The following is a 14,791-nucleotide window of genomic DNA, read 5'->3' as shown; positions in this document are numbered from 1 at the left end:
AGTAATAATCCACAGAGAATGTGTAATGTGTGTGTGTAATATCCATGCGCAAGGGGGTTTCTAGAGTCAGGACCAACTCGCCTCAGGCATTTAATGGGTTCTAAAGTCTAGAAATTTTCTATAAAAACACAAGCATTATGGCATTTTGGTCGACCTGCCTAAATGTCATTTAATGATTTAATGTTAATGACAACATATTTGTGCTGTTGCAATCTGCTTTGCTGTAAAAATGAGCTATTAATAACATAATGGAAGGACTAAAGTTCATCAGATCAAGGTCTCCATCATTGGTGGCCAATAATAACAAAAAAGTGCAGGGTTTCTCACACAAATACAAACGCCATTATGGTAACACGTATCACACTAAATTAGTGCAATGAACAGTAACTGAATAACATATTACAAACTTCATAATAAAAAAACCAAAATTTGTTTATTAAATACTGGTATATAGTAAATATTTGAGGAAAATTAAAACAGAATTACAGAAGCAGTTTTCAGTTTTAATATTATAACAAAAATGGGGCATTTGTCCTCAGACAAGTAATAATCAACAGAAAATGTTTAATGTGTGTGTAATATCCATGCGCAAGGGGCTTTCCAGAGTCAGGACCAATTCGCCTCAGGCATTTAATCGGTTATAAAGTAGGCCCCAATGTCCTATTCACCATATATTTCAACACTGATGTAGCTATTTCCTATGAATTTGTGAGAGATCCTGATTCATTATCCAGTTACTCATACAAGTTTGCAATATCATTCAGCATCAAAGGCTGTTTTTTTTTACAAATAACGTAACTGGAAGTGGCTGACTTTGAAGTGGAAGCCTTGCACATTGTTACAATGCTTATAAAAGTTACAATGCTTATAAAAAAATCCGGGTTAATCCGGGTTTAGTCCTCCAAAGGAAGTACAAGTGAGGAAACAATTATCACCTCCCTGTGCTGACATCAGTTTCTTATTATGAAATGAGGAACTTGTGACGTGAGCAAAGACAATGATCATGCTTCTACTAAAAATATGAACCTGCCAAAAGACATATCGTAATCAAAAGTGCTCTAGCACACAAAAATGTTCTACTCATTTCCAGGCCCAAGAACATTTCACTTGCTTTATTGGCAGCATATCAGCAACAGCGAAACAAGTTTCTACAGGCATTCTACAGTTTAATTACTGACAAAAAAGTGATTTGTGGCTTGCCTACAGATCACATCACCTGTAAAATGTTTAAACTTGTCAAATTGTGTATTATGAAAAATTCACAGGAAACTTTCTTGAGAAATATTTGACCCATTAAATAACTTTGAGTATTGTAGAAAGGATGCTTTGAGCCGTATCAAAACAACATGCCTTGAACATGCACATACAGATTCACCGGATAAAGAAGTATTCAGATTACACCTCTGATGAAATTGGATGATGGCAGACTAATCCTAAGATATTTAATATATAACTGAGCCACCTGTGTGCATTTTTCATGCTTAGTGAACACTTACAGACCATGATTCCATGATTCTTTGGTAAGCATGGGCCTACTACAAAGATATATCATTACTAGACAGGTCCTTAATGAAATCCATGCAGCAGATGAATGCTGTTTGGAGTTTCTCTATGCCAACATTTATGCGTCACAGATCTTAACACTATAAAGCAAGGGGATGTGGGGAATCAGGGTATTTCAATGACTGTGTCTGAAATTGCCCCATCCACTTTTTTTCTAGGACAACTGAATTTTAAATGGTGGGAGGCATTTTTTTGGGGGAAAAAAAACACCTTTCCGTGAAAGCAACTTAGTTTCTACTGCCCAGGCACAATATAAAATATAACACCACTGTCCAGTCAAATCAAATATGTTAATTGGTAAAGGGACCTGTGGGGTGCTGGCCCATAAAAGGTCTGAGAACAAAGCAGGCTTCAAAACTTTGCTGTACACAATCTACTAAGTGCCTTCTTACCTCTCTCTGATATTCTTACTTTATTTAGCAAGTAAACGACTGTTTAGTTTAATTCTAAACATTCAGGTCATGGTATACTTTGCCGCAGTCATGCCTGTTTAGTTTTGTAGTTTCATTGTCATGTTCTGTTTAGTTTCTTGGTCATGGTTGTCTTTGTGTCTGTCTTTGTCTGAGTTCTTGTTCATTTGTTACCAAGGTTTACAATTAGTTGCTTACCTATTGTCACAGGACCAACAGAGAGAGTGAGAGGAGGTTAGGAAGCAAAACGAGGTTTTAATAAAAACCAACAGAGTTACAACAAAACACAGTTCAGCGAACTTCTCAATAGATCATTACAAAAAGAACAGAAGATAAATAAACAAATAAACAAAACTTATCTTGACGGGTAGGCGTTGAACAGAAATAAACCAAACAAACGGAATGTTTGCTAAATAAGGAAAAGAAACAGGTTCAGATTGTCAAACTGGCAGACTGATAACAGGCTTGTAACAGAGGAACGGGGATGAGTCTGGTAGCTAGCGTGTAGAACAGACAATGAGGGAATGAAAGTCCAGAGCTTTTATGCAGGGAGTATGATGATGAACGGCAGGTGCAGGTGGTTAGAAGGCTGGTGATTGGGATCGTGCAGGTGCAGATGATGAATCTGACGGTCCTAGTGGTTGTGTGAAACCTATTCCCTGTTCCTTACCAATAGCCACTCGCATAGTTGTATAATACATCTACGATGCTAATATACACCCATTTCTAATGGATGAAGCTTTGGCCTGGAAGAGAGGTCGTCAGGTGGTCTCCAGCCTTCACTGGGTGTTTCGACCCTTAACCACAACACCCTCCAGTTGGCGGGTCAGCAGTGACTGGCCAGGTCACTGCCCCTCTCCTCCAGGCTTCCAGCTTGTACCCTCTCTCTTGTGCCAGAGCCAACAGGAGGCTCTCTCTGCCATTTCTCCCAGCCTACGAAAGGCTGCTTTCCTCAAGTGGCCTCTCAGTCCAACCTTTGTCATCAGATTCCACGCAGATTGAGCTGGGAATCCTCGACAACCAACTTCCACCGTCATCAGCCATGTTGTCCACCCCTTGTCCCTGCAGTCTTGGAAAAGTTGCTGGTATTTGCAATTTTTTTCTCTCTGCAGCTTCCTCACAGCCCTCCTCCCATGGTACCGTCAGCTCCACCAAGATGATCTTCTTTCCCTCTAAAGACCACATAATAATGTCGGGCCTTAGAGTTGTGGATAGTACCGCCTCAGAGAAGTGGAGTCTCCTCCCGAGGTCAACCTCCATTTCCCATCCCTGGGCTGACTGCAGGAGATTCTGCCTGGCTTGGCTGTGGACGACAGGTCTTTGGCCCTCTTTCACAAAGGAGATGGTGCTCAGCAGTGGTCTTGCTTTGGCTGGTTGTCTCTTCCCCCTTCCCTTCTCCAGGATGTCTGCGAGCACTGCCAACACCTTGTCATGGCGCCACCTGTACCTCCCCTGTGTCAATGCGATCTTACACCCGGACAGAATGTGCACCATTGTTCCTTTCCCGCCACATAACTTGCACATTGGGTCCTCCCTCCTCCCCCACCTGTGCAAATTAAGTGGGGTTGGTAAGGTATCATACACTGCTCTGAGTAGAAAGGATATACAGAAGGGCTCCAGCCGCCACAGTTCGCTCCATGCGATTGTTCTCTTGGGGAGGTTCCACCTTGTCCAGGCGCCTTGAGTTATGAGCTCAATGGATTTTGCTCTTCTCTCTTCTTCTTCAAGGTTTCGGACTTCATCCAGAATCATATTTCTCTTCTCCCTAGGGCTGGACTTTGACCACTGTTGGAAATGGGCTGTTCCTAGACCCTGTCTTCCAGTACAAGGGTTTCCAATGATTTTGTTGGTCCTAAGAGAACATTCTGCCAGGTTAATATATAAAATTCATAGCATTGATGTATTCCTACAAAACAACCACTGGCTCTGGATCCCTTTACCTAAATTCACTACTTCTGTGCCATTGAACCATCTTCAAGAGACAGCTAAAGAAACATCTCTTTCATCTACTTGACCCTTTAACACAAGCACTCTCTATTTCTATTTCTGCTTATTTTTTCTTTTTATTTATCATTCCAAAAAAAACCTTGCTACTTGTACTGTGTTATTATTACTCCTTTTGTTGTCCTCATTTCTAAGTCTCTGTATCAATCATCTTGTATCTAAACTCTTGGATCTAAACTATACATACCTGTGACATGCACACCCGTATTTTTGTTGTGTAATCTTTCATGATTTTTATCAAATAAAAGTAAGAATACATTTTTATAGTGTTAATATATCAAAATATATCAAGACATTTACTGAACTGAAAAAACGTCTCAAGGTTACGTATGTAACCTCAGTTCCCTGAGAATAGGGAACGAGACACTGCGTCCTCTAGAGGGCGCTTTGGGGAACGCTGCAGTGTGACTCGTGTCTGAAGAATGCATAGAAAAACTACATGAAATGGCCGGCGCCAGCGTATGACGTCACCGCGGCGCGCAAGTCGCTGCCGCTGCGTCACTACCGGGCGACCATAACATAAAAGAGGCTCCCGTGCAACACAATACATCTTCATTGTCTGAAGTTTTATCGTCCGAAGCATGGCGAAGAAGTCTAGAGGACGCAGTGTCTCGTTCCCTATTCTCAGGGAACTGAGGTTACATACGTAACCTTGAGACGTTCCCTTCCGAAGGGAACTCTCACTGCGTCCTCTAGAGGGCGCTTTGGGGAACGGGTATACCAACTCTGCCATGCTGAGGGGAGTGCATGCTATGCCAGCGAGCACTAAGCAACAATTCTGAGAGGAATTGCCCCTACTAGGATGTGGGGACGGCTGTCAAAACGTTATCCCTCACGGCCAGAGGCCTGAACTGTTACCCACTTACCAGGACTGGGTAGAACCCAGGGCACAGCTCAGGCTTGGAATTAGAGTAATTCCTTCTGAGGGAAACGGCTAAGTTTCGATGGAAACTTAGACTTGTCAGAACCAGGGACTACCGCAACATAGGGCCTAGTTCCCTCAGGAACTGGCTCCCATATGAGGGCAGAAACCTGTCCTGGGCCCGTTCAAAGGGCCACTAGTAGTGGCACGCCTTGATAGTGGATGGTCGGCAGACATCAGCAGTGATATCTAAAGAGTTGAACCCAGGGAACCGGGGTTGTAAGCCAACTCCAATAAATGGGAACGAGGCAAGACGTGTAACCCATACCATAAAGGGTTAAAGGAAGAACCCAAGACTTGGTGGGAACTTACCACATACGTGGATTTTATAGAAGTGCCCCAGGTGAATGTGCACTTACCACTCTTGTGGATTTTAGGAAAGATGTCCAGGCATAGCGTGGAACACTTACCGAAATGATCGGATTTAAGGAGAGTGTTTTCCCAGGGGGTTTCACTACCAGCTCCATGCCGTCTAAAGAGACGGAAGAAGGGGATAACCTTCACGATGAAGGGATTACCATGCTGCACCCTACTCTGGACAGAAGCTCGCAAGCTATCTGTCAACAGAAATAACATCGAGCTGAGACCATCTTTTTTTTTTTTTTTTTTAAAGGGCCACTAGTAGTGGTACGCCCTGATAGTGGATGGCCGGTAGACATCAACAGTGATATCTAAAGAGTTGAATCCAGGGGACCGGGGTTGTGAGCCAACTCCAATAAATGGGAACGAAGCGAGACGCATGACCCATACCATAAAGGGTTTAAAAGAGGAACCCAAAACTTGGTGGGAACCTACCAACACGTGGATTTATTAGAAGTGCCCCAGGTCTATGTGCACTTACCACTCTTGTGGATTTTAAGAAAGACGCCCAGGCATAGCGTGGGACGCTTACCGAAATGATCGGGTTTAAGGAGAGTGTTTTCCCAGGGGGTTTCACTATCAGATCCATGCCGTCTGAAGAGACAGAAAAGGGAATAACCCTGACGGTGAGGGGATTGCCATGCTGACCCTACTCTGGACAGAGGCTCGCAAGCTATCTGTCAACAGGGATAAACATGGAGCTGAGACCATCCTGTAATAGTGGACGATAGTAGAGGACAAATTCCTAACCCTGATCCACAGGGAGGATCGCTCTCCAGAAGGGGGCACTGCTCTCAGGGAACCCTTAATGAGAAGGGGGAGCGTGCACAGCCCGGTCCACACGACCTGTATAAAGGTCCGGCAATCTCACGAAGGTGGGTTGGCGCTCATAGAGGACCCTTCCAAAGAAGGGGAGCTGCGTAACCCAACAGGAGCGAATACTCTCACTGTTACCCTTCATAGAGGGGAGCATACATCCAGAATACAAGGCTGGAGAGTAAAAACCTGAAGCATGAAGGTCAAGCTCCTAACCCTGAAGCACAGGGAGGAAAACTTGGTCATCAAGGAGTGGTGCTCTTATTTAGTGAACCCTTGAGAAAGGGGGCACGCCAACATCCTTGTAGAAGGTCAGTAACTCTCAATAGTCTACTCGGGGTAGACTCCCACCCTAAGAAGGGAGGAAGACTTTCCGTCCTGGGATGGTGCTCTGAAGGAAACCCTAAACTTAGGGGAGCTATAAGGTCAGTTCCAACAACCCTGCGCACAGGGAGGAACGTGAGTTCTTAAGCTCTAAAAGACCCTTTCCTCAGAAAGGGGAGCACTGTTTGGTTTGCCTTAAAGAATTCTGGGTAGCTCCGGAATTAAATATAAGGACAGCTTCCTAACCCTGAGGTCAGGGGGAAAAAACATCCTATGGTTTAACACTTCGTAAAACCTTTCCTCGGAAAGGGAAGTGAAATGAGGCCTGAGGAGCGAGAATCGATCCTAAAGTGACGGCTTTCTAAGGTGTTTAAACACCGAAGGATGCTCAAACCCTCTCACATAGAGGGAGGCATTCGTCAGCCCGGGTGTAGATTCTACATCAAGAACTGCCTCAGCCCTCAGGCTAGAATGAGGTGGCTTGAAGAGAGTCACAGAGTGACGCTCAGACACATAAAAACCCTTTCCGCAGAAAGGGGAGCGTTCACCAAAGTAAACCGGAATCATGACCCAAAGCTGGAAAGCGTATCATCAGGTGGTGCTCAAATAAAATCTTTTCCGCAGAAAAGGGAGCATCCAAAGCTGCTCCGAGTCCGCAGCGAGCACTTCGGCCTGCTGGCACTCCTATTTAAGCGAACTCCTGTCTCAACGGGTGGAGATACTCAGTTTCCATGGAAACCGTTCACTTAGGAGAGGACACGAAGCGGATCCTCGCACGCAGGCCATCTGCAACAGAATTAAACATGCTAGTGCAATCCTAAAAATGCATATCTTTAAGATGCTTACCTAGGAGAAAGGAAAAATTTTCCTTTGCTCGTTTAACCACTGAAGAGGGGAAACCTGATCTGTAGGCTGCCCTGCTGGAACAAGTGTTGTGCAGACGGACACCACCATGCAACCGGAAGGGAGGGGTGCTCCGTCAAGATATTTCCATATTCCTTTTCCTAAGGAAAAACACAACACGCAACCTAACTCCGCAGGCCAAACGCCTATACAGCCGTAGGGGGGCGTCATTAGGGAGTTATGCTCCTGTCTCAACAGGACATAAAGTCTAAACTAGGCCTGCAAAGGACAGCATTAAACATACCAAGGGCAAACCTAAGAGAAAGACTTAGGGAGCTTACTTTGAAGAGGACAGAAGTCCTATGTCTAATATATGCTGTAAGGGTTGGTTTACCGCACAGCCTGTGGCGTGGAGAGGGCAAACACTGCCGTAACCTTAATCCATAGGATCAGAGGGGGAGCATCCGCCGTAGACTCATCGTATTTCTTCTGTGAAGAAAGAAAACGTACACAGGCCTGAGACAGTATGAAGTTCCTTCAAAAAATAAAAAATGGATCGTACTCACCCATTTAAGAGCATCCTGCTTCATTGAAAAGGCGGGTTTTCCCTCAGAAACCGCATAAATAATTCCAGACCATCAGTAAATTAGGGTTCCATACAGGTAGAACCACCAAAGAACATCATGGGTCCGGGGAGTGCAGGAAGCTTTAATGGAGACAGGGGGATTAATATGGCGACCCGACTGGACCGAGGGAAGGTGAGGTTTTATTTCTTACTGCTCTGATCCTTGCGAGAATTTTGTCTCGCTTGGATCACTTCCCTCAAATCCTGTCTGCCACCCTTTGATCCGCGTCACCTCCTAGACCTGCCCGCCGGCGGAGGAGGAGCACGGGATGCAACACTAGCCTTCTGCACTCGCCTCTGTCCCTCAGGAGACGGAGCAGGACCCCTGTGGTGTTCGGGCTGAAACCTGGACCTTCGAGGGATAGGCCCCATAGCCCTACCCATATGGGTAGCGGCCTGCTTGGTGGCACGAAGAGCAAGATCTGTGGTGCGATGGAGCTCAGCCACCTGGTCAGGGGAGAGACCCTGACCATTGTCCAGGTCTTTCAGCAGATCGGCTTGGTAGGCTTGGAGCACTGCCATGGTGTGCAATGCACCCACCGCCTGACCTGCTGCTGCATACGCTCTGCCGTTCAACCGAGATGTTACTTGCAGGGCCGGAGAAGGCAGAGAGGGAGTCTTGAGAGAGGATGCCCGCCCCGTGGAGAGATAGCAGGCTAGCATCTCTTCAACAGGGGGCATCCTCTCATAGCCGTGGTCGCGCAATCCCTCAACGTTAGCATAGCTCGCCACGGAAGAACTATGAATGCGGGCCGAGTACGGCTTCTTCCAGACCTTCTCGATCTCTGCATGAAGATCGGGAAGGAATGGAAGGCTCACCGGAGCTGGGTGGTTATGGCCTGAAAGATAGCGCTCGTCGAGGCGACCTCGCGATGCTACCTTTCTAGCCCACTTCCACGGTAGGTCAAGCCTGGCCGTGGCGCGGTCCATAACCTCCAGCAGCTCTTCGTATGCAGGGCAGGAAGGTTGAGAGGATTCAGCCTCAGCCTCTTCATCCATCTCTAGCACTTCCTGTTCTTCTTGGGTGGAACCCAAAAGAGCACTCGCTCCCGGATCTGATGATGGCAGAGATAACGCATCATCATCAGCTAGGAGCCTGTCATCGTCTCTGGCTGGCGAGTAAGAGAGAGAAAGACCCCTCTCAAGCTCGTCAGCCAGTTCCACTTGCGAGCCCCACGAGCTCAGTTTCCTCCGTGCCTCGGCAGTCGCGAGGAGCAAGTGGGCGCTCATCTTTCCTCAGTAAAAAAGAGACAGACGAGACCGGAGCTTTCTCATAGAGAAGCGCTCGCAATGAACACACGATGCCCCCTCAAGGACATCGCGTGCGTGCTCTTCGCCCAAACAGAATACGCAAAGATCATGTGTGTCATCAGGTGTCAAATAACGAGGACACGGATCAACACACCGCTTAAACGATTTGCTAGTGCTCGTCATGATAGTAGTTAAAGAAATGATTCTTACCGTTTCTTCCAATGCACTTCCAAACAGAGAAAGCTGAAGACAGCGAAGATGTATTGTGTTGCACGGGCGCCTCTTTTATGTTATGGTCGCCCGGTAGTGACGCAGCGGCAGCGACTTGCGCGCCGCGGTGACGTCATACGCTGGCGCCGGTCATTTCATGTAGTTTTTCTATGCATTCTTCAGACACGAGTCACGCTGCAGCGTTCCCCAAAGTGCCCTCTAGAGGACGCAGTGAGAGTTCCCTTCGGAAGGGAACTTTTTATTTTGTATTATAATACTTTAAACATCAATGCACAAAAAACATACAGTAACATACAGACACACAAACCACATGATGCCAGTTTTGCAATTTACATAATAATACAGAAGTTACATAGATTAACTCCCTGGGGTCGACGGTTGCGCCAGCCTGACCAGCTCTTTTTTTTAAGATCAGTGTGAAAGACACCAACAATAGTCTCTCTTGGTTTTGGTCACACAAGTAAGTGTTATACATCATTCGAAACTATTAAAGGGGGTAAAACACACACAGTTTCACCCAATCTTATGTTAATCTTGAGTACCTATAGAGTACTGCATCCTTTATATCTCCAAAAAGTCTTTAGTTTGATCATATTTACAAAAGAAATGTACAGCTTTATGATTCTTGAAAACAGTCAACTCCTGGAGGCGCGTATTCGTAGAAGTGTGTATTCTGCACAGAAATACTCTGTTATACATACAAATCGTTTTTTGAAACTTTGGTCATATTTAGCATGAGAATCCAACTCTTTAACAGTGTAAATAACTATAAGTGTATACTTTTATTTGTGTACACTCACAATAACAATAGAACATTGTGCATTTGTAAAATGAAGAAAACAAACAGGGTGCTGTCTCTGTATTCTCTTTCTCCGCAAACTGCTTTTAGAAATGCGTTACTAAAATGAACTGAAACTGCGCGAATACTTGACACACAGCCATGAGAGATATATCTATAGAAAGCTTGACGTGTCTACGTTTAAATGAAGTAAGTCTTATCGACAACAAATATTCTGTGTTAAAGTAATCCATATGAAACCAACGCGATGTGCAGTTGAAATGAGTGCAAATGTCAGGGCATGTCAAAACATCTCAAGGGCCCCAAAATCACTTCAGATCCCTGAGGGTTAAAAAGAGTTCATAATCGCTGTTTTACCTTTTATTTGACCTTCTTTGCATGTTCACTTTGTAAACACTTCAAGTTTTTCGACATACCCTAACTTTCATGAACCAGAATACATATGCAGAGCTAGATGTGATGTAATTTATTTTTTGAAAATAATTGATCAGTTTGCTGAAATTTGGAAGTTCAAAAACATAATTTCTTTACGACTGAAGAAAGAAAGACATGAACATCTTGGAAGACAAGTGGGTGAGTACATTATCTGTATATTTTTGTTCTGGAAGAGATCTACTCTCTTAAGCAACATAAAATCCTGCCTTCAACAGATTTGTCTAAATACCTAATATAATTTTGACACATGAGGGGAAAAAATCGTATACATAACCATTTTATATTTTCAGGCGGAGAAAAATTGTAATCTCTGTAATGACACAACTTTATCTGCGATAAAGAAAGTAAATGCTTTTCTTACCGCATTTAAAGTAATAAATCATAAACTTGTTTGCTAATTAGATTAGAAGCTCCTATTAAATAAAGAAATGGCAGGGTGAGTATAGTAGGAAATTCAAATTGAGGAACCTAATGACTAAAGAAACCACAAATGAAAATGGAAAACAATGAGTGTTTGAGGTGGAACAGCCTTAAGGTTCAAACCACAATGGAATCTATAAATATGTTGTGGGTGACACCGAGAGATTACTCCCAGTTTTATTATAGGAGCGTTATTTTGATCGGTGAGAAATCAAATCAGATTAATACAAACACATGATGCAACAACAAAAGACTAACCCAAAATTTCTGAAACACACCCTAACTGACATGTATTAGGTTCTGCCTTTGTCAGATTATTAGGTAATTTTTAAACTTTCAAAGAAAATGTAAAAAACCATAAGAAAAAAATTAAAAATAATTTCAGGGTTGGATCATGACATGTTCCAAATTATATATCAGGGTCCCATCGTGTTCATACTCCAAGGGCTGTAATCAAACATTTCTGTCATTGGTGATGGGCCCTCTATACCACTCTTTTGTTGCTAAATAATGTTTTCACTGGTAGTCTGTGACTGACATATGTATGAGTTTGACATGTGTAATGACATAAACCATGATAATTCCCTATAACCGGTTATGTGACCTGTCACGAATGTGGTGCATACCAAGTCTTGATTATCTAGGTTTTTTTGTAGACACATAAACTTAAGACCTCAGGGGAAACATGTAATGCTTAGAATGAGTTTTACTTCTGCTTTTTTCAGTCAGCCTCTAGGACAACTTGAATTGTGGAAAACCAGAACCAGCTGAATCATATATTGTACGGTTGTGAAAGATATTAGTCATTTATACAAACAACTTATTTGTCATGTTTCTAATTATCAGTTTAAAAAATTCCACTACTTATAGGGGATTAATTATAACCAAATTAACACTCTAGATTTTACAATACAGTAATTTTAATTATAAAGACTTCAACATATTGAGTCTTGTAAGTAATAGTTTTTTTTTTTTTTACCAAATCAGAAAAAGAATGGCTCGAAATGAAGCAGACTTTCCAATACTATGTTAGTTAGCTGATTTCCATGGAAGATATGGAATAAATGTCTGCTAACCAGTAACCCACTGCTATTCCAACCATACTCTCTCCGCCAACTCAGTCTGACTTTCTGTCTGGTAGCAATAAATTATTTGTAATTCATTGATTCTCCCTACTTTCTCTTTTTCATCTTTTAAATTCTTCTTTCTAAAATAGCCTGCTGATTATATACATTCAGAAAGTCCAGTTTTGTGGACATTCACACCTAGTCTAGCCATTAATCCATTGGCCATTATACAAAAATCATTTCAGGTTTAAGAAGGGTTTCAACATTGCATCAACTACTAATGAACACATTCATTTTTATTTTAATTGTCACTCTTTTTTAACCATGTATTATGTCTTTGAAAGGCTTTTGTCTTTTAAACTGCAAATGCATATATTCACATTATTTCTTATTTACATGTAATGCAGGCATTCCAAAACTTTTTATCATCTAAACCTTATTCACCGAAATATACTTTAAGTAAAATACTTTACTTTAAGTACCCCTGAGATTTTAAAATAAATATTTCAGTAATTAAGTATCACATTTGCGTGTTCACAGTTTCTTTGATGTTGATTAATAGTCACATGGCATGTAGGTAAATAAAAATATTTAATCTTTTTTAGTAAGTGTTTTATTTTAATTGTTATTTTAAAATAAAAACTATAGAAATACCCTGAAAAAAGGGACTTTGTTTTAAATTATTTATTTAAATTTAAATTTTTAATGATTTAGTTCATTGTTAGCTTTTAATTTAACTCACAAACCCCCTGCAGTTCCTTTACGAATCCTAGTTTGGGAAACCTTGATGTAATATAATGTTTAATGCACTTCATGCTGTATACTACAATGAATGGAACATATTTTCTTACTCATTGTGAATGATCAATGTGATAAACGAGTTAAAGGCATAGTTCACCCAAAAATGAAAATTTGATGTTTATCTGCTTACCCCCAGGGCATCCAAGATGTAGGTGACTTTGTTTCTTCAGTAGAACACAAACAAAGATTTTTAACTCAAACCGGTGCAGTCTGTCTGCCATATAATGGCAGTGGATGGGCAACAAACCTGTTGGATGTGGCTGTGTATCAAAGGTAAAAAAAAAAAAATTATATAACTACTATTCAGTTTCTCGCAAAAAAAAAAAAAGATTGTTTCGTGTCTTAGGACATCAGTGTATTGTCACGAGCCACAGGGTGTAATTTGGATTTGTCTGTGTATGTTTTTTTTTTTACTTTTAAAGGTTTGATGCCCATCCACTGCCATTATATGGCTAACAGACTGCACCAGTTTGAGTTAAAAATCTTCATTTGTGTTTTGCTGAAGAAACAAAGTCATCTACATCTTGGATGGCCTGGGGGTAAGCAGATAAACATCAAATTTTTATTTTTGGGTAAACTATCCCTTTAAGTCAAAAGCAATCTAAAAGTAATCCAAAAGTAATCTGATTATATTACCTAAAATGTGTAATGTAACGGATTACTTTACTGACTACAATTTTTGTCATGTAATCTGGAATCAGTAACGGATTACAATTTGTAAGTAATCTACCCAGCTCTGTTTACTAATACATTTATTTATAATTATTATTATTTCCCTGTTTGATTTATGTTATCGCACACTTTATATTACTCATGTACAAATGACAAGTGACAAGTTCACATTTCATTTCAGCTAAATGAAGGTAAAATGTGGTCACATGAACAAACTGTGAGAAACGTTTTGACCAACTCTCACCTTATCCTATATATATATGGATAATTCCTGGGATTTCTGGGACTAGTTTGAACAATGCATCATTTAGTATTTGAGAATAAGGTTTCATGAACTGGAAACTTGTTTTACAGTGAGTACTGAATGTTATCAGTGTGTTTGCTATACATTGTCAATTTGAGTTGTAGAAATGTGCTATGTTAATAATATATTTATGATAAAACAAGAGACCAAAAAAGACATGCAGAAAGCTGTATGATTCATAGAGTGTGATATCGATATAAATTGAAGCAGCCTAGTACAAACTTGTTCTTAAGACTTGCATTCTGATGGCAAAAGGAGATATCAAGTTTATCACACATATTGTGATTCACACTGCTTACTTGCGTCAGGTCAAGGCAATTCACTGGAATTTAACAATAAGAAATGTTATAGGTGAGTTATATGGTATTGAGCAATCTAATATTTGGCCATGGAGATTACAGTACACAGGAAAGAGAGTTATAGCAAGACAAACAGATCTGATGTGTTAAACACCATTTATTTCTAAGAAACAAGTTATATTGTTAACAATAAGTTACCATATTATTTTTGATAGGGGTGCACAATCTTTACAACATTTTTTGTTTTTATAGAATTTTAAATGTATTGGTTTTAATTACAATGAATATCCATTAAATTAAGTAAAATAAATATAAGATCCATAAAATTACATTATAATGTACAACATGTAATGGTGTGATGCATTGTAGCATTTAAAACGGGTGAATTTAGCATTGTTGTTGTTTATTGACAAAATAGTATAACTTTTTAATATTTGCCATTCATCATTTGGCAAAAATTATAACATCTGTTCAGGATTACTTTATCCTTTCACAGGAATGTTGTTCTTTTAATTTATTTATTTGTTTTAATCTATAGAGCAGTAGGCCAACGTGGATTAATACATCTATTAGGGACTTCACAGTTGAAACTGTGGCATGTGGTCTGCTTAAAATGTGCCACTGGACACAGTTTCGTAATGGCCT

This window comes from Garra rufa, chromosome 22, assembly GCF_049309525.1.
Source record: "Garra rufa chromosome 22, GarRuf1.0, whole genome shotgun sequence".
Classification (NCBI taxonomy): Eukaryota; Metazoa; Chordata; class Actinopteri; order Cypriniformes; family Cyprinidae; genus Garra; species Garra rufa.
This window is presented reverse-complemented; position numbering follows the sequence as displayed.